Genomic DNA, 24,047 nt, shown 5'->3' on the forward strand with positions numbered 1-24,047 from the left:
CCTAATATCTGAGTTTTTTATTTTATTCTTTGTTAGATAAAAATGTTACAAAATTAAATTGCACAAATGAAATTACAGATGGAACCGTTCCGAGTTGAAATATCAGAATACTTTATTACTCCACAAAAGATGGGTTTCGTGTACACATATTCCATATTCAGTTATTGACTAACCCAATAATCCTAATGACTCGCGAACTATTCATTCCGCAAAAATTTTATAGGAAAAAAGTTGATCATGAAAAATGTTTTCCTTTTGAACGTAATTATTTGAAAGGAAGATTAACTTTTATTTTTAATTTTCCTAATAAAGATGTTTAAGTACAGGTGTAATGTGAGTCTTCGACTCAAATTGCTTTTTAATCCAATGAAATGTTCACTTACCCTGAAGGCGGACGGTGCGCGGCGACGGAGCTGCCAACATCTCGACTGCAGCAAGCGACCTCACTGTTGAACTCCTCCACCACAACTGGTATTCCAGCGCGAAAACTTCGCTCGCACACGTCATCACTCACCCCATTGCTTCGCTAGCCAATCATCTAAGAGGGACACAGGCGAAGCCTAACGGTGCTGTCCGAGAGCCCCCGAACGGCTGGGGTGGCGATTGGATCTTTTAATCTGAAAAGTAAATGCATACAAAAAGTAAAAGAGTGCGCCGTCAGCAACCGGGCCATGTTAAGGGATATTATACGTACGATTTAGTGCAACAGGTAAAGTTTTTCGATACTATATTGGTGATTTTTACAGTTTCGTGGAGATTCATGTGAAGATAAATACTATTACATACACCTATACTTTGTGGTATAGTTGTGTTTATTGTAAAACATGATTTATTTTACATTACCTTGAAACAAAACTTTGGTCATTATTCACGACAAATAGAAGCCTTAATCCACTCAATTATAATTGTTTTCGTTAATAAGTTTACTTATGTTCGAAAAGAACGCGAAAACTTCTACAAAATTATAAATTACCTGATTTACAATTCTAATTATTTGTTTCCAGCTTTAAGAGGGACTCAATTAAAACATAATTTATTCGGGGGTGATTATTTTATGAATTACACCGGATTGAGGTCTTTTCTTTTATATATCGCAATTTTTTATTCAGTATTTTATAGAATGCGATTGGATATCATTTCGTTTGACGTTTTATAAATATTTTACTACTATATAGGTCTATGTATTTTACTTGTTATTCTTCGATCTACAAAGTTGAATAATTCGTCTGGTGTATTCGATTCAAATCAAGGATTTTTCTTGGAAATCCTGAGAACAATAATTATCTTATCTATTCATTACTTAATTTCGCGAACGAATACTTTCGACTCCAAATAATTTCAATTTAAAACTATTTAGTTAAGCCATTACGATCGAGCACGTACATACAAAGGTCTACTAGATTACTTGTTTAATTCTTGACCGCGGCAGGAGCTGTTTGTAATCTAAGTTGTAAACTAAATCTTGGGACTGCCTCACATATCCCCCGTAAGCTGGGTTCGGTTGCTATTTGAATGCTTCTCCGACGACCACGAATTAGTATGCGCGCTTCATTCGGACACTGCGTTGGCCTCAACGGACTATGCCTACCTATTCTGCAGAAATAAACCAAATATGAAATATAACATATAGACAAATACTAGAACACACAAATTATATTTACAAGGTGATTTTGTAATTTTAATGCTATTTCGTTTAATTTTCATTAAAACAATTCGTTCTAAATAATAAAAATAAAATTATTGTTGTTTTTATTTATTGCCAACATGACTAAGTAAGCTCACGACTCATTCGCTGTGAGCCGGTTAGAGTCGAATATGAAGTCCACAGACATCATAACGTGAATACTATGACCCATCTGGAAACATGAGGTCGAAGTTTAAATTGCTTTGTAGCTGTCCTTCTCCTCAAATCGGTGAAATGAACGACGGTTTCGTTCCAGAAAAAGATAGAATTGTAGCTATACTATGGGCTTACTGTACGCCGCCGTACTACCAGTGACTACGGTCATTCGCTATGAATCGGTTAGAGTAGAATATGAAGTCCACAGACATCGTAACGTGAATACCATGACCCATCTGGAAACATGAGGTCGAAGTTTAAATTGCTTTGTAGCTGATTCTTCTCTTCAAATCGGTGAAATGAACGACGGTTTCGTTTCAGAAAAAGATAGAATTGTAGCTATACCATGGGCTTACTGTACGCCGCCGTACTGCCAGTGACTACGAGAAGTTATATGTTTTATTGATTAGATTTCGATTAGACGATGTTATTCCGATTCCTCCATCGTGGAAATCGTTAGAATGCAAGTGCTAAGTACGTATTTAATTTAAAAAAAATTGATACCGGTCTGCGGAATTTGAACACGCCACATTCGCATCGCTTAATACGAATACATCGGCCGTCTTATCATTTAGGCCACGACGACTTCGTTTATAAGATAAAAATATATTGAGACCGTTGACCGCTTCTTCTTTAATCGTTATTTTGTGGTGTCTATAAGTTCTGCTGACCACTTAACAGCAGAGAACAGTAAATTCAGCAGACAAGCTAATCGCTTCGTGATCTTAAAAGGTCATCGCTACTCATCAAACAACGGCAATACCAACCCGCGTATTCTGCTCCAGACTTGTTCAAAAACAAAATGTTTGTGCAGTGGAAACAGTATGTGGTCCGTGATAAAAAAAAATCGAAATTTCCAAACATTTTCAAAGTTTAGTCTTTGAGATAGGAGGTCGAAATTACAATAGGTAGGGACTATATTGGCGATAGATCTTACAAGCAATATTTACGTATTTATTTAAAATGTTGGTACCTGTCCCTGAATTCCGGCCTCGGGATATCATCACATCACTCTGCTTAAATAAACCGCTGAGTTAAATATTGAATCTGTATTTTAACTCCGCATCAACTACAATAAAATATTTCAAACATACAATTTTTTTATGACGTCACATCTTACCCATCAAATTTATTAATTTGTAATGGAATATGCTACAGAATAAACCCTTGGCTTGGTTCAATTTGTAAGCGGGATCTTGGGATTCCCTCATTTTGTGTATTACAGAACTAGTACGGAATCATTCCGGAGCCGCCAGAATATGTAAATATGGATTCAAATACGCATTCGAGCGAATTAATGTCTTGGCTTACACAAACTACTGTTTAAGTTTTGTTAGCTTTACTTTTTCTATCGTTAAAATAAAATATTGATGATTTTATTTGCCCTAAAAGTCAATTTAGTACCAAAACTGATTATTACTACAGATGCTCGTAGACATTAGCATTGTCAGGAGCAAGGCTGAGAGACTGGTTGCCGAAAATTGACATGAATGTCTCTAATACGCTTTTATTAGCTTCAGACGTATGTATGTTTGTAACGGAATCTTTGAACATGATTTTGACCCCCTTCACAACGTCGGATTAACTCGAAATTTGGTATACTTATTAAGGACCGATGATAGTTCAATATTAAAAAAATTCGTTATAAATATTTTATGAACAGATATCAGTAGAAGGGCTATTTTGATAATATCTTGAAAAGCACCTCACGCTTTTTTACAATAAAATCATTTTTCCTACACTATTTCTAATTCAAATTTATTAAAATTTATTTTCTATTTGTTAGTTGGATTTTCTATAAAAGCGTATTTTGTTAGTTTTTTTAAACTATTATTTATTTTAGACATGTCACGCATGATGTTATGTGGTTATCGGAATATCACAACATGAATTCACCGCCCACATGAAAGTCTGTCATAACTGTATGATGCGATGATAATATGCATGATGCTCAATGGATTCCGGCACCAAAGAAGAAAAATGCAGCCACATTCATTTGATGGTGTAGATAAAGTGCCACTGCTTTCACTGTGAATAAATTATCTTAGTTCTGTGCAATATTATACAAAAGTAAACTGAGCATCCGATTAGGCCAATGCTCCTTAGTGAAACCAAAAAAACTGTGCCACTGAACAAAAAGGTTATAGTTTCGAGTTAAGCCTACCTGATTATTGCTTCTCATCTTGTTAGTATTTTTAATGATTGTATTAAGTGTGGTGTATTTCCTGACTTAATGAAACATAGTAAAGTGATTCCTCTTTTTAAATCTGGTAGTACTGATGACCCCTCTAACTATAGACCTATTTCAGTACTCCCTACGTTGAGTAAAATCTTTGAAAAAATTATTTTGACACAACTTTTAGAACATTTCAATTCAAATAACCTGCTTCATAATAAACAATTCAGGTTTACAAGGGGTCGCTCTACAACTGATGCAGGTGCTTATCTAATCAAAAATATATTTCAATCTTGGGAGGAATCGCATGATTGTCTTGGAATTTTCTGTGACTTATCCAAAGCATTTGACTGTGTTGAACATGAAACATTGGTGAGGAAACTACATCACTATGGTATTAGGGATGGTGCATTGGAACTTATTACTTCCTATTTATCAGGAAGGATACAAACAGTAGATGTGAAAGGAAATAGATCTTCAGGCACCACGTTGAAAATGGGTGTACCTCAGGGTTCCATTTTGGGTCCTTTTTTATTTCTAATATATATAAACGATTTGCCTAGTTTTATTGAGTCCCGACACGAGGTCGTATTATTCGCAGATGATACATCTTTATTATTTAAAATTAAACGACAATTACAAGTCTATGACGAAGTGAATGATGCGATTTCGTGTGTGGTTCATTGGTTCCGTATCAATAACCTATTATTGAATAGTAAGAAAACGAAATGTATTAAATTTACTTTAAAATGTATTAAATCATCTTTAAATGTGAGACAAGTAGATAGTAATGTAATTGTTTCTGAGGAATCATTGGAGCTTGTTGAGTCAACCGTATTTCTTGGTATAACAGTGGACTCCAAACTGCAGTGGGGACCTCATATTCATAAATTGGCGAGTAAGCTTAGCTCTGCAGCATACGCAGTAAAAAAAATTAGAATGTTAACAAATGCGGACACGGCTCGTTTAGTTTACTTTAGTTACTTCCACAGTGTCATGTCCTATGGCATTTTGCTATGGGGCAATGCGGCCGATGTAGAAATGATATTTATTCTGCAGAAAAGAGCTATACGTGCTATTTATAACATGCACTCAAGGGAATCCCTGAGGGAAAAATTTAAAGAAATTAAAGTTCTCACTATGCCATCCCAGTACATCTTTGAAAATTTGATGTATGTTCGTAAACATATTGAGGAGTTTCCTAAGATGTCGGACATACATAATAGAAATACTAGGAACAAACACAAGCTTGTTGTGCCGATGAGTAGGTTACATAAGATACGAAATTCATTCGGGTGTTTGTCTGTGCGCCTGTACAACAAAATCCCACAAGATGTTCAGAACCTACATATACATAGGTTTAAGAAAACTATTAAAGAACATCTGTGCAATAAAGCTTACTATAAAGTCAATGATTATCTAGAAGATTGCACAAAGTGGGAATGAGTTGCTCGCTCCGGGAATTTCAATATTGTAAAATTGTTATGTTATAATTACTTATTGTAATATGAATATTTAAAAAAAAAAATATTTAAAATAAAAATCTAATATTTAAAAAAAAAAAAAAAAAAAAAACATGCCCGCTGAGTTTCTTGCCAATTCTTCTCAGGACGGAGGCTAATTCTTGTGAATTGGCGGTAATTCTTTTGACGTTCAACAAGTATGTACTTTCATTTATGTTGAATAAAACTTTTTTGATTTGATTTGATTTGATTTGATTTGATTTGATTTGAAATTCAAGAATATGCTTGGCAGCAACTTAGCCCATGTGTTGAAAGTCTTAAAAGAGCTAAAAAATCACGTTGCCCGCATACTAAGCTGAATGCGGATTCAAAATCTAAAAAACACTTTCTAGTATGCACGCATTACCGATGACCATTCTACATCAAAATGAGGGGCCATTACATTTTTCTGAACAGGGTGTGAGTAAAGTTGCTTAAAATATCAGATTAGGCAGACTGTTCTTTTTAAGTACACTTTCTCTGATCGAAGATAGTTTTAAGCACTGGATAAAGGAATCAGACTTGATTCCGAAAGTACCTAGTCATTATTGTGAAGAGATTTCAATTCAGCTAAATGTTAAGTCAAAGCTCGCCCAAGAAACTCTTAAGCTGTCAAATCGATTCATTTTGACCTTTGTCAGAATTATGAAGAAATGGAATCTAATTTCAAGTCTATAAGACACGGTAAGAAAGGGGATCCAGTTGTAGGGGATATAAGGGGGCTCAAATATTTACCAGATGAGTCTGTGTTATACAAGCTGCGACACAACGATGAATACTACCCCAAAGAAGAGTTACTACTGGTCGAGAAATATTGCACTCTACAATCGATCCCTTAATATTACGGAAAGAAAATCTTGAGATCTTGTTCAACAAAAAATATACCTAAAAGTCAATCCATTCATTAATAATTGTTTGCTTTATTAAACATTACATTATGTATTTTTGGTAGCTCGCGTAAATCTTTAGAAGGTATTTGTTATATGTTTACGCTATATCTTAGTAAATAATAATTATTTTCCGATAATGTTATTATTTCCGATAATGTATTGTATTTTCCGATAATGTTACTTTAGGATTGATTCCATAACGGGCTGTTTCTGTTAAGCGTTCGAAAAATCTTATTCTACGAACATAATTATGGTAAACAAGGTAGCTATTAAATGCTAAGTGTTTGCACAAACACAGTTGTATAGAGAGTACGGCTGACACAAAGTTCCGAAGTGGTCTCTTACGTATCTTGATGTAGTTTCCCTTATCTTAGGCCCGGAGAGCATTGTTTCCATTAGAACTAAAACAAGAGGCAACCGCGCCTACTATATTAAGGTGTTCTTGCGAGGTTCGTGTCTTGTATGCACTGCAACTATGTCGGTGACTTCTAATTTGATTACGAATTGAAATCAGATTAATGTTTGTAATGATCAAATGCAAACAATTCGAGCGCTAAATTAGAGTGCTACATTTTGAAGCCGAATTAGATTGTTATTATGGTACGTATATGCGAAAAGCCTTGACCGTTTTACTTATTAAATTTAGCAAAAAAAAAAGTAGTATCTTAGATTGGGTTGAAATATCTAAGTTCATCAGGACCAGTGAACCATGAGTCACAAAACCACTTTTCCTACAATTTCAGTATGTATACAATACATTACACTTATGGAAATGACAATGTCAGTAGATTAGGGGTTAGCTTTCAAACTATTTTTTTCTTAAACAAAATGAATCGTGCAGGTCTGTCGGGGAACATATTACTTCTATCGACAGAAGAAACTGAGTTGATCTTAAATTGTAAAAGGTAACAGGCTATTAAAATTACGGACGATGAACTAAAATGTAACGCAAATTCGCAGTACTGGGAGGCAATTTAAAAATTTGCTCCGGAGGCGATACCTAGTTGTCTATATTACGCGCGCGAGATATGCAAGCGGACGCCACGAACGCCCGTGAGAAATGTGCTACAAAGCTACGAGAACTGTTTTGTATCTAATTTTTTATAATTATATGATGGAATAAAACAAAAAAATATATATTGAAGTCGTCTTGGCTTAAAACGCCCGTTGTATTCGTGTCAAGCGATGTGACTGTGCCAGTGTTCGAATCCCGCAGGTAAGTAGCAATTTTTCTAATGAAATGTTAATTTTTCTATAATTTCTAATGAAAAATTAAAATAACTAGAGGTCCTGCAGTAGTCGAAATTCGACTATAATTAATTGGAATTGTAAGTTTGTACACTATTATGATTGTATTTTATAATCACAAATTTCGCCAAGACTAAACTATAAAAAATATGAACAAAGACAAACAATATTAATCTCAATTTTACAACAGTTTGAGATTTACAACAACAAGTTCGAAGGGTAGGGCGGCTACTATACTATAAAATTTAAACTTAGAAATCATATCTCAAGGTGGATGGCAGTATTTACATTTGGCCTTGATTTTGTGCATCCATCTAACCGAATAAATAAAAAATAATATAAAAAATTCTTGTAATACACAGAGCTTCGTTGTGTTTCTACTTTTTTGTAATGTAACACCCAGCAGATATTTTATTCTAACGATTTCGGTATCCAGTTAAAATGCTATGCGGTATTCAAACTCTTGAAGTCGTCGTGGCCTAACGGATAAAACGTCCGGTGCATTCGTATGTAGCGATACACCGGTGTTCGAATTTTTCTAATGAGATACGTACTCAACAAATGTTCACGATTGACTTCCACGGTGAAGGAATAACATCGTGTAATAAAAATCAAACCCGCAAAATTATAATTTGCGTAATCACTGGTGGTAGGACCTCTTGGGAGTCCGCACGGGTAGGTACCACCACTCCGCCTATTTCCGCCGTGAAGCAGTAATGCGTTTCGGTTCGAAGGGTGGAGTAGCCGTTGTAACTATACTGAGACCTCAGAACTTATATCTCAAGGTGGATGGCGCTTTTACGTTATAGATGTCTATGGGCTCCCGTAACCACTTAACATCAGGTGGGCTGTGAGCTCGTCCATCCATCAAGCAATAAAAACTAAAAAGAAATAAAAAATTATCTGTAATATGTTTGTTTCATTGTTACATCGGTACGTTGTTCATTTTTCTTTTCGGCTTGAAGTTAATCGTTATGTAACTGATACTTCTGGCATACGGTGAACTTTATCTTTATATTCTGCCGTCTTATTCTATTAGAAGCCAATTGAATAAATTGATTCTTAATGAATTTAATTATTCTTATTCATTGACTCGTTAGTTAGTTCATACATTACATACTTAGTACATACATTGCTTTACATTTAGTGGCTCCGGTAATAACTGTAGTAGATACATGCTTTAGGTCCTAATTACTTATATTTGTAATCATGACATGATGACTCAACATGCCAACATAATGTTTATATAGCGATAAGATAAAGTTTGCGTTGTTTGAATTTTTCGTTTGATATGCAACAAATATTCTACTAGCGCAATATACATTTTAAATCTTGATACGCCACGAGAGTCTTCGAGTTATTTATATTATGCGTTTGCAGATAGGTATTGTGGTGTTATAGAAAAATGATTATTCTTAATTTGTAAAAAAATGCGTGTATCTGAACATAATTAGGTCTGTGGCACTTCCTGCGGCGGATGCGGACCGAGGGACGCGAAGTTGACTTGATTGGAAACCCTATTCCATATTTATTATGGGCCTATTTTGTCATGTTTATTGACGCGCCTGTCGGGATGTAACCTGGCTTATTAGGAGAGTTTTAAAGTAACATTATTGATTAATCTACATCCAATTTAATACTTTATCTTTTTTGTAATATTAGCTAAGATGGACAGACGACGCTACGGCTAACTTTACGCTAGTGGTATTTGCAGCGCACATACACAAAATAACACAAGCTATTTACTACGCTACAGAAGTGTGCGTTTAAAAATGTCAGCTGAATTGAACTAAATCTAGACATAATTTACTACTTATCTTGGCATTAACGCGCTTTCAGTGCACAGTTTATATATGACACTAATACTACTAATGCTACTACTACTACTATAAATACTATTACTACAAAATAATATACTACAACTTCATTACTGTTCAGTTTATATATTACAAATCCCTAAGGACAGTTTACAAAAACATGGATGTGTAGTATTTCGAGACAGTTGTAGCAGCGATTTCGTATTCGCATTATTGAGGTTCATGAGGTGCGAAAACCAGTCAACATTAAGTGGGCCGTATGTATGCATGTACAATTGTCGTGTGGTCCAAGGACTCGTTTTAATTTAACTACTTAGCATTAAGTGGGCATGAGCACGTCTCAGAAGAGTAAAACAGTACAAGAAATTTATTTGAAGATTGCTTTCAAAAATAAAATGAGACTTAGTTTTAGAAACTATAAACATATTTTCCTTGACAAATTTCTGAAAAACGTAGTACACTGATAGTTAATATTTTCCGGATGCGAGAGGTTTACAGAGAAAACACTTAATGTGGGGTCGAAAGCCTATCAACAAGCGAACAGCACGACTTGAAGACGGTGCGATGGTTGAGCCTCGTTCACACGCAAAAAATACTATTATAACGGACGTTTTTAGTCGAAATATTTTGAACATTTTAACTTGTGATTTTTTATTATAAATAATTCTTTTTACGCAGTTTGACATATTTACGGAAAGCCTGGTGACCTCTAAATTTCACTAAAACTTAAAGACGTGAAGTAGATAAATGAGGTCGTTGTCTCTCAAACACATAACCGCTGTGTAATCCTACAAATTTTAATCCACGATTGTGTTTGTAGCAGAAATAGGACAGTCGCACGTGCCCGGGCCCGCTTAAGTGTCTCCTATAACAATTCCGAGTTTGTTTTCAATATCACAAATTGATTAGTAGCTTGCGCGAGTGCTATAACCGGTTTTGCCGTTCAAGCGTAGCGGAGTGTTTGAGCGGTTCAGGACAGGCCCGGAAGCGTTGTTAAAGACATTATTATCCGGCCGGTCGCGCTGCAAATAAATCGTCTGCCGAGCGGGCGCTCTTTCGATTATCTTCAAATCTTCATTACACCGACGTATGCTCTCACGCCTCTTGCACAGTTTTATTATGACTAGAGGAGAAATTAAGCGCTGATTGTTATGGAAAATTGTTATCGGCGTAGATACGACCGTTGTTTTTTTAAAAAAAAAATCGATTTCAGGATTTCAGGATAAGTTATTTTTGTTGTGATTACTTACTTAATTTTTTATAATGCTTCCGAGTTTCTGTTAATAATACAACTTTTCCGTAACCTAATTGAAGGTAGGGCGACGTCTCGTGACGTCTGTGGGCTCTGGTATTATATTATATTTAACATCAGGTGAGCCGCGAGCTCATTTATTCCTATACTCAATAAAATTTATGTAAAATGTTCTAAGTAAAACAGATCACATAAATATTGTTTGTTTATCATTTATTTAATGGATTTGGTCCGCAGCGAGAAACGCGCACTTCTAGGGAAAAATCCATCAGTGTTATATGCTATAATTGTTATATGTTATAATTGTAATTAGCAGTCTTTCAAGTATGCTATAATAAAATAACTATAAATAACAAAAATAACATCAATCTGATCACGCTCACAACTATTCAAATTATAGCTTGAGATATTTTTCCGGTGCTCAAAAACTCGATCAAACTTTTCAATTTCATACAAGACTTACAATAATTACGGATTCAAGATTGCAGGAAAAGCGAACATGTTTCACAAACTCTATGAGAAATGAAACTTGTACTCTCGATAACAAACTTTTAATGAAACACAGTTAGCTGATCTTCGTTGGCTTGTTTAGGTTAAAAATTAAAATAACTTCTGCTTTCATTTTGCGTAATTACAAGATCTATCTAATTTAAAAAAAAAAACCTCCGGAAGAAATAACTGAAATACTGGAGGTAGGACCTCTTGTGAGTCCGCACAGGCAGGTACCACCACCCCGCCTATTTCTGCCGTGAAGCAGTAATGCGTTTCGGTTTGAAGGGCGGGGTAGCCGTTGTAACTATACTGAGACCTAAAAACTTATATCTCTAGGTGGGTGGCGCATTTACGTTGTAGATGTCTATGGGCTCCAGTAACCAGTTAATATCAGGTGGGCTGTGAACTTGTCTACCCATCTAAGCAATAAAAAAAACATAGTTCGATTTAATTTAAACTAGTGGTCCCGCAGTAGTCGAAATTCGACTATAATTAATTGAAATTTTATGTTTAAACATTATTTTGGTTCTATTGTCATATTATACTTCTTCATTATAATCACAGATTTCACCAAAACTATACTATAGATAAATAATCTGAAAAACAAAAAATATTGATCTATTCTCAATTTGACCATAAACAATAACAAAAGTTTGACAATTGACAATAAACAAACAGTATATTTATATGTATGTGTTGTGTCTAATAGGTGAAGCAAAAACTTTGTACCCCTTTTACGAAAATTGCGCCGATGGAGGAGTATAAAATTTCCCACACTTATATAGAATATAGAGAAGGAGCGCAGAATGCTAATATTTTTTTTCAATATTTGCATAAAATACACATGAAATCAATAAAAAAACATGACACACACTACCATGTATTTGAGTATTTGACACACACACGCATGCATACTATTTGCTTATTATTGAATCAAACTTTTCTTATTGTTTATAGTCTGTGGTCAAATTGAGAATAGATTAAAAATTGTTTGTCTTTATTAATATTCGTCTAAAGTGTAGTCTTGGCGAAATCTGTGATTATAATATAGTCTTTGACAATAGAATCATAATAGTGCAGAAACTTATAATTTCAATTAATTGTAGTCGAATTTCGACTACCGGGGGCCCACTAGTTTGTATAAATATCTCATTAAATAGTTAATATAAAAATTACAATCTACAAGTCGAAAAAATCACGCACGAAACCGTCAAATGGCAATTTTTCTAAAAATTCATTGGCCTATTTTAAACAAATCCAGATATTAAACCTCTAAATTCTTGATAAATTCAAAATTTCAGTTGACGAAAGTAATGTAACAAGTATAAATATTGATAATAATAATATTTAAATCTTTGCTGTGACTTTTTTCCACTAGAACGATTGTAACCGTCTAGTTGCAAATTACAGTCTGGAATCTGGATAAAGAAAAGTTTTTCATTTTTACGAGCCGCTCTAAACTTTGCCTCGGGAGCACTTTAGACGGACCTATTTTACGGGATGCACGAGATTAGAAGTAGCTCTTTACTGCCAACAAAACTTCATATCATATGATGGTGTTTCCATAGACAGGAGTAATGTAATGTGTTTAATGTTATCTAAGGCTTCAGAGGGAAAATTGTTTTAATCCTTAATTTCGTTTTTTATTTCTACCTATGTCTTCTTTACTTAAATTATTAATAGGTTTCTTTCCGAAAAAATGTAAACCATTTAGAGGTATTTTTAATACCGAGATGGACAACCGAGCTCATAATTATCGAGTGTGATAGGAAAATATACGAAATTTTAATATGGTTAGTTATTTGCATTATTTTTACATAGATTATTTTTGTGTACTTTTATAGTACAGGTTCATGGTCTTCTTCAGCCCATAGAAATTACAGCGTGAACGCCGACACCTATCACGAGATATGCGATTGAAATCTCAACTTTGTTAAAGAGTTGCTAGTTTAGCTAGCTTAGCTAGCTTAGCTTCCAATCGGAGACCCGACAGGCTGGTTCTAACCCAGCGGAGTATGCCGGAACACCAGCGGCATCGCCTGGGCGTTCTGGTAAGGCTGTAGTACCGTGGAGACCATCGTAATTGGTCGTCGACTATCGCCTCGACGACCAGTCGATCGGGCGTCCTCGGGGTGGCGCCCCGAGTCTGGTTGTAGTCTGACCGCGGGAACCCCCCTACTCTGACCGGGTTCTGACCCCGGACGGAGATCGGACGTTGGGTGTAAGAGTGTAAGAGGGTCGTTTAGTGCGGTAGGACCCTAAAACTCCTTGGGCCCGCGGTCTGCTCTCAACATCAGCAGATCGTCAAGTCACACATACCCCGCGGTCCCCTTTAGGCCCGGGGGCCTTGTAGGAGGTTCGGCCCCGGCCTCGAAAAAAAAAGCTTCCAATCGGAGCATATAAGTGTTTCATTACAGAAATATGTTCCTTAACTATACTGGCTCACAACATGCCCTACAAATAGGAAATACGATCACAGTATGCTGGTCCGATCAGATTAAGACGACTTTGGAATCCAGCATCAATGTCGCTATCCACTGCGCGGAGGACAGAAGTGAATGGAAGAACATAGTCCTGACAAAAGTGCTCAGTAAAGGTCACGACCCTCAGAACTGAGGAATACGACGCACGGAGGGGATGCTGGTGTGACACTCGGAGAACGTTGCTGCCACACTCCGGTAAATCTTTCACTCCCTTTTTAGGAAGTTTACAGAAAAAATACGGCTAAATAGTTTTAAAAACACTACACTATCGTTTATGGTACACCCCAACGTATGCACATGTTTTCATTCATAACTACTGTATGGTTATTGCAAGAACTCGTTTTTAGCACCGTCTTTTACACGATTAGTGTTGACAAGGCATTTGTTTTTTTTCTGTTTCGGTATGCAATAAAGTATACTCTGTCCTACGCTAATATATTCTATTCTATGCGTATTTTTCAAAATACAAATTTAGAGAGATAAATTTAATTGAAAATACTACTACCACTATAGCTGATGATAAATTGATGTTGAATTGGTTTTTCCATCCATTTATTATTCCGATATATGGTCGCTTCTAACTATTCAGTATAATTTTTGCAATTCAAGAAATTTTAAATCTCAGTAATAGCTTAATGAATTATGTTCATGATAAGAGCAAACGAGTGATAGGCGCGGTCGCCGGATATTGATTTACTGGAGGCAACGGAGCCCAGTTCCGGTTGCAGCCTCCGATATACCATATTAGCTTTGTATTCCTCGCGTTGGCTAATTAATTTTACCGAGCCCAACTTTATAATGTGCCCGCGCTAACTATACCGCACAGTTTTAAGTGCCTATTAGGGAAACAGGATGTCTAGAATTACTTAGTATACATCGATTCCGAGGTTTAACTATGAGAAAATTATTGTTTCCTGTTTATTCAGTGGTCCTTTGATATAATTGATTTAGGTATATACTTGTTATTTTATTAAAACGATGAGGACTAATATTTACACTTCACAAATAAATAATGATCTTTTGAATTTTTTTTGTTTATTTCACGAATTCGTGGGATTAATAGAAATCTATGCGTAGTGTGTCCGTGTAATGCTATTGAAACGTTTGATATGGAATTAAGGGTATAAATAACATCAGAGGTACGTCACAAATGGATGAACCTTGTGGGACGGGACTACACATGAATGTATGAATTAATGGATACGGTAAATTTTTTGATGTTTTTTTTTATTAATCTTAACGAGAATAGTAGAAACATATCTGATTTTTTAATGGGTTTAAACTGATTTATTGATAAAGATCGTTTTATATATACATATATATATATTTACATGTTTTTTATTTAAAATGCGCTCCCTTTGATCTGTAATATTTATTTATCAACAACCGTTGTCATGAACTCTCATTATTTTCAAAATTGATTTTCCTACAAATAGCTATACGTATTTAATAAATAATTATTGGGAATTTAAACCTTGCTAAAATCCATGGCTATGCTAAGATATATCTAACAATAAAAATATTGAATTTCTCTTATTCATAATTACCCTTTTTTGTTGCTTTTGTTGACCTGAACTAGACTACGATATTCATGATGAAAAGTAGTCACAATCTCTCATGGACCTCAGCAATGACATAGCCAAGGTTTTGCCTGCCGCTAAAAGCCCCCAGGTACCTTAATTTTAGTGAATCGGAGGCTGATAGAAATATTTTAATTTACAAGTATCGTCTAATGATTGAAATTCGACCATAATGAAATCACTGACACCTCAAGATTTAGATTTAGTCAGTTTTTTTTTTTTTTGGTCAGGAGGAAATCGCCGGACTTCCGCCCTTTTCTGGGGATACTGGGCGGGGTATGTCAGAGTCGAACTGACTAAAACCTCCTGTCGCTCAACAAGCAACGTCCAAACCTCGCATGAGACAGAACTCATGACAAGGCAAAGGGGGGAAAGTGAAGCGTTTAGTGCGAAGCACATCTCTCCCATCACCCTCCCCCTCGGGACGCCGGACTGGCGGTCGTCGGCGCCACGACCACCAGCCCTCTCGGTCGGCAGACTATCCGAAGCCCGTCTAGATGGCGCCGGTTATAGTGGGTTACCCTACGGAATACCCCGCTGGGCCAGAACCAGCGTGGGTCGAGGATAGCCGGCCTTCCATGACCCGGATGCTCTTGCGTAAAACGCGTGCAGAGCAGCTTGCACGACGTCTTCTTAGGCCCCCCTCGCCGGTCCCCAGACCGACATGTGAGGGGGACCTGAAACACTTAGAGGGCCAGGGCTTGGGCGAAATCCGCCTCCCTGGCCCCCGCCCGACGGCGGCGGGATTGTGCGTCTCTCACGCGCCCTGCTGCCTCCTTCTGCGAGATGGTGCACTCGCAGAAGTCGAGCATCGCCTTCCACGACTCGTCGTCGCCGAGCATCGATGCCACAACACTCGGCAACGACAAGTCGGTTCCCATTTTTACGACGAGGACACGGCGCCACCCCTCCCATGCGGGGCAGGCGACGAGCGTATGCTCTGCCGTGTCCAGGTCGCAACCACAATGGTGGCACTCTGCCGTCGGCTCGGCTGTGATCCGGTGCAGGAACTCACCGAAACAACCATGCCCAGTGAGCACCTGCGTGAGTCGGAAAGTGAGGCGTCCTCTGTCACGATTCACCCAATCCACAAGGACCGGGCGAATCGCCTCGACGGTCCTACGACCAGCCGAAGGATCAGCTAGCCGTCTGGACCATGACTCCAGCACGGACCGCCGAGATTGGGCTCTCCGCGCTCTGACCACACTGGGGCTGGGACGCGCCACGCCCCGGGCACGAAGGTCAGCCCGCCACTTATAGTCAGCGGCGAGCGCCTCCGCTTCCAGAACCCAAGGCGGCGTCTCAGCCAGTACACACGCCGCCTCAAAGGAGATGGTGCGATAACCACGGATGACCCTGACCGCGATGGTGCGTTGCGGCCGTTGCAGCAGCTTCGCCACCCCCACGGCCAGGGACTGGCCCCACACGGGCGCCCCGTATAGGGCCATTGATCGCACCACCCCCGTAGTATCAGAGACGGCGCGTCACCTGGTCAGGCCCCCCGACGTTGGGCAGAAGCCGGCTTAACGCGCCGGCCACCCCCAACAAACGAGGGACCAGGTTCTGAAAGTGAGCACGGAAGGTCCAACGACTGTCCAGAATGAGGCCGAGGTACTTCAACTGCACCCCGACCCCGATACGGACGCCTCCAACCACGATATGGGCATCGACAGGTGGCACTCTCCGGGGCCTGTGGAACCACATGGCCTCGGATTTACTGAGCGCCACGTCGAGGCCCAATCTCCTAATTTTGCCGACGACATGCGCCATCCCAGCCGTAGAGATTTAGTCAGTGTATTAATTTTTTTTTTTGTTTATTAGTCAAATTATGAAAATATGTACTAGATATTTTCAATGAATATATTATTCATATATGTATGCTAATAGTTTCCTCAAACTTATATATAAATATAATTACATAAGTTATTCAATAATTTCCAAAGCAAGTCAGCAGCTATTAAACAAAAATAAATGAAATTGGTTGATATAGAGAGAGGAGACAATGAACCTTCATTTATTTTTACTTTGGTGTTGTTTAGAACTTTACCATTTATTTAGAAATATTGCAATTATAATAATTTGTAACTCCCTTAAAAATGAATCGGTAATCTCTGATCCTTTTTTTGCACACTTTCTATTCTAAAAATATCGAAACATTCCTTTAATTTATCCATTCTCGGTTAGATATAAGCAAGGGCTTAACAAACAGCGGGCTGGATGGGCGCGATTCTCTCACTCGACAGATCACCTGAAAGTGTACCACTTAATAACTCACATCCTCTGCCGGTTCACTGGGCATTCGTTGGATCGTCACATATCTCTAAATATGGTCGTCGAAGCGTGGCATGTGCTACACTGCCACAGGGCCGCGGGATTAAGCTTTCTAGATATGTATGTATGTGACTGGGCTATTGTATAAACTTGTATGCCTTAAAATGTAAATTTTATCTTTTAATAATTAATGTTTGTCTGGCTGTCTTTAAAATTGAAGTTTGTAGTTCAACTAACTATAATACATTTTTTTTATTATTGAAGTATTACTGGTGGCCCGGAAGCTTTTCCAGTTTCACCAGGATAGGAGGGCGAGCAAAGGCTCAATCTCGAGGGGTGGGATTTGCTAACAGCTGCCCGAGCGCCTCCGAAGGACTAACAACTCAAGAGCAACTTCTTCGCGAATGAATCTACTACCGGATCGAAATCGCGACCCGCTGAAAAGATCGGGCGAGAAACTCAGCGAGCTGATTCATGGGTTAGGTTGCACGTCGAACTCTTTGTCGAGCTCGACGAGTACGGTTACCGGGGTCCCTAAGCCTGCACCTAGTGTTAGAGCTGAAGGCGTCCAAATACATTCATGAATTTAATAGACTATTATGAAAACTGTCGAGTTCATTATTTCCGATTAAAACCTAAACCGTTAATATTTTGAATTCGAGAATTCCAAATTACATATGAATATATGTGTCGTAAACGGACTCAACTATTCATGTCAAATGAAAACATATTAGTAACATTATGGTAATAAAAGAGCTTGTACCGAGAACGTCTGAACGTTTACATAATTAGAATAAAGTTCATGAAACTATTGAAGAGTTTAATAATATTCATCGGGCGCGGCCAATTTTCCGGGCGAGCGACGTCGCGTCTTTGATCAGCAGAGACTACCCTGAGAATAGTCGAATTGATTAGCTAACTACGGCTTAACAAGCCTTTCGATAGGTCTCAACTGAATTTTTATACATTGTTATAAGTTTAATACGAAACATTTCTGCTTTGTCGAGCAGATATAATTAAAAATGCCTTTTCTCCATTCATATTGATAAGTATGTTTAATACGCTCATATTAGCTTCAGACGTATGTATGTTTGTAACGGAATCTTTGAACATGATTTTGACTCCTTCAAAACGTCGGATTAACTCGAAGTTTAGTATAATTATTAAGGACCGATGACTATTCAATGTTTAAAAAAAAATTGAAAAATAATAATTGAAAAAATTGATATTCAACTAAAAAATGAAAAACAAATAATAGTTTAAAAAAACTAACAAAATACGCTTTTATAGAAAATACAACTAAAAAATAGAAAATTAATTTTAATAAATTTGAATTAAAAATAGTGTAAGAAAAAATGATTATATTGTCAAAAAAGCGTGGGGTGCATGGTATCAGTAGTTATAAATATTTTATGAACAGATATGAGTAGAAGGGTTATTTTGATAATATCCTGAAAAGCATCCCACGCTTTTTTTACAATAAAGTCATTCTTACACTATTATTAATTGAAATTTATTACAATTTATTTTCTATTTTTATAGTTGGATTTTCCATAAAAGCGTATTTTGTTAGTTTTTTTAAACTATTATTTATTGGCTATATTTATCGCTTAAGGACACATCGCAATCTATACGAGTTCGGGAGTTCACTAAAAGCATTTTCCAAAATACTTGTTTTCCGAAGTAATTCAATTTTACACCCCAAAGCAAGCAAGTCGCAGGACGTATAGATATTTCGTTTGTTTTGGTGCGAGTAGTGACACGCCGAGGGCTCTGAACCAATCCCTTCAGGCGAAGGGCACGGGTTGAGACTCGTCTTAGAGAGGTACCTTTTACATATTACTTCCAGCATGTGTACAAGTAATTAGGCGTTAACAACGATCACAATAATCACGTTCCTGGTGTGGTGAAACGAATTCGTCTTATACATACATCATGTACTATCTACATGTAATATCTGTGCTGCATTATATATTTTCATACAAAATAATTTCATACAAGATAAATTTTTTCTCTTTTTCCGTATGTTTTTTTGTTTGCTAATTTTTGTAGGTCGATGTCTCAACCGTAACGGAAAAATCGAGAAGTGAACTAAATTTATAAGCATTTACGGTAACAATATCTACTATGGATTTTACAGTAAATCTAATGTTATATAGTTGAACACCCATTTTGTACACATTAACAGTGATAGATTGAATTTATCGCAGTTTAGCCACTCTTTGCAGCTGCAAAAGCGTTATTCGGCGGAAAATTTTGAGGTGAACATTTTGAGAGAAAAAATACTTACGATGTTTTTTGTAGACAGATCAAAGAGCTCTAAGAACAACCCACTACGGCTTTGTCACATGAAAGCGCTTCTGACGATTCGCGGTATAAGCCCATAAGAATCGTGTATCATGACAATTATTCGAATCTGTTCACATTCCGTTACATTTACTAATGTTCTCGCCTGTCCGTATTATCGAAGCGTAAATCGACTCTAAATCACTTACCTTTCAATCGAATGTTGAGATGAGGTAGTGCTGCCACTTAATCGACACTTATTGAGCGAACTCGAGGACTCTTCGGCTGAGCGTTACGTTGCTAATACTATTGACGAAGTAGCTCTTCATGCCCGTGAATCCGTTTTATTGGTCGTTCACACTGAACTCGGCTTGTCGTCCTTCTAAACTGTATGCATTTAACTGTTTATTTTGTCTTTATAGAGTAGTCCATATCGTAACAAAAGTTATATCATATTTCGTATACGCTTGTAAATAATATAATAAATAAAATATGTATTATTAGTTAATTTAACTATTTTCGGTTGTTTCAAACATCGTTTCACATTTATTTCGGAATATCAACTGATTTGGAAAACCAGTGTATGATCGCGCGTGTTTAGTGGGTGAGCGACAATACTGGAATGCGTGAGCGCATGTCACGGGTCGTGGGGTCGCTTCCGGGTCGCACCCTTCCGGTTCGCGGGCGCCGCTTACCGCTGACTACACCAACCGTGACTGTTCATGGTAACCATCCACTGTAATGTCCCATTGTCATATAATAAATAGTCAGAATCAGTCATAGAAACCGTTGTGAACCAATGTAATCCTTTGTTTAGAAAGATTTTTACGGTTATTAAGCTGAGGCAACATATGTATAATGAAATAGTTGATTTTATGTTAGGATAGCCTATATATATATATATATATATATATATATATTCGAAGTCGTCGTGGCCTAAAGGATAAGACGTCCGGTGCATTCGTGTTGAAGCGATGCACCGGTGTTCGAATCCCGCAGGCGGGTACCAATTTTTCTAATGAAATATGTACTCAACAAATGTTCACGATTGACTTCCACGGTGAAGGAATAACATCGTGTAATAAAAATCAAACCCGCAAAATTATAATTTGCGTAATTACTGGTGGTAGGACCTCTTGTGAGTCCGCGCGGATAGGTACCACCGCCCTGCTTATTTCTGCCGTGAAGCAGTAATGCGTTTCGGTTTGAAGGGTGGGGTAGCCGTTGTAACTATACTGAGATTTTAGAACTTGTATCTCAAGGTGGGTGGCGCGTCTACGTTGTAGATGTCTATGGGCTCCAGTAACCACTTAACATCAGGTGGGCTGTGAGCTCGTCCACCCATCTACGCAATAAAAAAAAAAAAAAAAAAATATACACATACATTACAGTATTTATGCTGCCTAAATGTTCCGATGAACGCATGTCTTTAGACAAGATGGTGGTTCCTACCCTTGTGGGTTTACAGGACGTTTTAAGGTCAGATTTGTAAATTATGCGGGTTTGATTTTCAGCACACGATGTTCTTATAAAAGACGTTGGTTGGACCGGGAGCGATGCGATGCCACAGTAATATAAGTATATTTATATCGCTGAAGTCGGCAATGTATCGGCGTGAAAAGCGCACAGTTTTGGATTGCGATTAAAAGCTTGTTAAAATGTTATATTTAGAAGAAGAGACATTCCATATGCCACAGGTTTCGACTGTATTTTTAGTCTTGTGTTTATCGTATCATGCATTCGAAGACTGGTCAGTGCAATGGCTGGACGGCGAATGAGTACCACATTTTTATTTTTTTTAATTTTTACTAACAATCACGCAACGATAACTGGTCCCGTGTTAAGTTCGTAAAGAACTTGTGTTACAGGTACCAGATAACGGAAATAAATATAAGATTTTTATTACACAAATACATATAATATTTTAATATACACCCATAACCCTGGAAAGACATTTATGTTTATCATACAAATATCTTCCCTTGGCGGGATTCGAACCCGCGACCCCCTTGTGTAGTGACCATGTCACTTACCACTACACCAGACGGCCGTTTAAATGGTTCCGTAGTCAGTATTACAAAACAATAGATTAACGAATTTACAACCAGGACGCACACGGGAATTGTTATCTTGAGTAGTTTGCCTTATCTGTAGCCCAGTGAAACATTGTCGACAAGCTTTACATTATTCACGGCAAAATCTGAGTATCTGAGAGGCATTTTTAGGAAAAGAAAAACCTATTCATTGCTTCTTTGCTATGTATCGGTACAGTTCGAATCATGTGGGACGATTTCATTGAAGCCGCTTACTAGTTTTGAAACTTGTTTTGAATATCACGTTTATGAAACTCAACTAATTTGTACACCAATTAAAAATCAAAATAATTAGACTAATAAACTCAACCGATCACTAAGAGTTCCATTAATTTATAGTAGATCTAATTATCGTCACATTTTAAAGCGAGATTAACCGACTAGTGCTCGAAAGTCTCCTCGGCTTTTTTTTAATGTTTCAAAATAAAGTGTTGTGAAAAAAGAGAATATTATTTCCGTAAATGAGCTCGGAAGATTGTTGATTTATTAATACTAGAGGTCCCGCAGTAGTCGAAATTCGACTATAATTAATTGGAATTCTAAGTTTGTACACTATTATGATTGTATTTTATAATCACAAATTTCGCCAAGACTACACTATAAAAAATATTAACAAAGACAAACAATATTTAATCTCAATTTGACAACAGACGTCAAGAACAAAAGTTTCACAATAAATAGTATGCATGCGTGTGTGCGTCAAATACATGGTATGTAGTGTGTGTAATGTTTTCTTTATTGATTTAATGTATCTTTTATGCATTATTTAAAAAAATATTAACATTGTGCACTTCTTCTCTATATTCTCTATAAGTGTGTAAAATTTCATACTCCTCCGTCCGCGCAATTTTCGTAAAAAGGGATACAAAGTTTTTGCTTCACGTATTAATATATAGATTATTGACATAATTCGGCAACACTATTTCCGCTTGCAAGTATAAGAATTATAATTTTATTCGTTTCAGCATGTGTTAACAAATTAACGGATTAGGTTATAATACAATAAGTATTCTCAGTTTTTAATAACCTTTTTCGTACTTTGCTTAAAATAAATATGATGTGTGTTAGGAATAAAACTGTAATTATTACATTTTTTTTGTACTAACTACTAACATTATAAACGGACCAATTCATTTTTTACAATATAATGTTTCGTGATATGTCGTACATGTGCTTCGCTCTAGTAATTACATAGGTACTTCATTATAGTATGGCCGTGAGCTTGACGTGAGATGGGCAAACATCTACGACACTAAAAATCCTTTTACTTATTGAATTGAAGAACTTTAGGAATAAATACGAACGTTACAATTACGACTCGATAGTTTACAAAAGAACAAACTAGAACAGAGTGTGAATAGTGTTCAGTTAGAGAAATTTAAATTTAGCTCCAAATCAATGACACCATTCACATACTGTGAAAGGTCACCGGAGCATTCGTAGCCTTTATCAATCGCTATTCACGTGTTCGAATTTCGTCAATACAACGCGGTGGTTATTCAGAGGAGATCGGAAACAATTAGACAACAGTGGCATTGGGCAGCCGAGCGCATATCCGCGCACTGTCCCACTGCTTTACTCGCGTAATATTTTGCACCGGACTTCGACGTTAAACTGTAATAACGCACATAAGAGCACAATTGCTTCTGAACCCTTTGGCATCCAAATAAAGATCAAAATACTAAATCAAAATAGAAGCACGGCCGTGTAAATTTTTGGTTTGTTTTATTTTACATGTATTCTGAACTGCTCACTGGTTCAGTAATTGCATAGTTATGTTTATAATATACATTGTAATCAAATTTTGTGGTCAAATGTATGAATAAAGCCTTTTTTTAGTTCTTCATCATACCCGTTTTCACCAGTTCTAGTTGTTTGTTAGTCTTTTGTTATTATAAAATACAATCTTCTTACATCTTTATCTGAATTTCAAAGAGTTACGTTACATATGGTAGGCACATCACTATTAGAATAACTTGCTCTGAAACAGTTTACGAGTACATAATAATAATAAAATATACGAAAACAAAAATATGTTTAAAATTCTCATAGATTATAATAATATATACATACATACATTAGTTTTCGTTGTCTTATCACTTAGAATTACATTAAGA

The 24,047-nt window shown here is 36.9% G+C and overlaps 1 protein-coding gene across 1 annotated transcript in view; it reads right to left on the reverse strand.

The window, feature by feature from the left end:
* LOC114248555 (proton channel OtopLc) overlaps positions 1-637 on the reverse strand; it is a 62,954-nt gene extending 62,317 nt beyond the window's left edge. The window contains exon 1 of the mRNA XM_028181827.2: positions 384-637. The gene's annotated coding sequence lies outside the window, so the exon portion shown is untranslated. The remainder of the gene's footprint in view (positions 1-383) is intronic.
* Between the last annotated feature and the right edge of the window lie 23,410 nt (positions 638-24,047).

This window comes from Bombyx mandarina, chromosome 13, assembly GCF_030267445.1.
Source record: "Bombyx mandarina strain Sakado chromosome 13, ASM3026744v2".
NCBI classification, from domain to species: domain Eukaryota; kingdom Metazoa; phylum Arthropoda; class Insecta; order Lepidoptera; family Bombycidae; genus Bombyx; species Bombyx mandarina.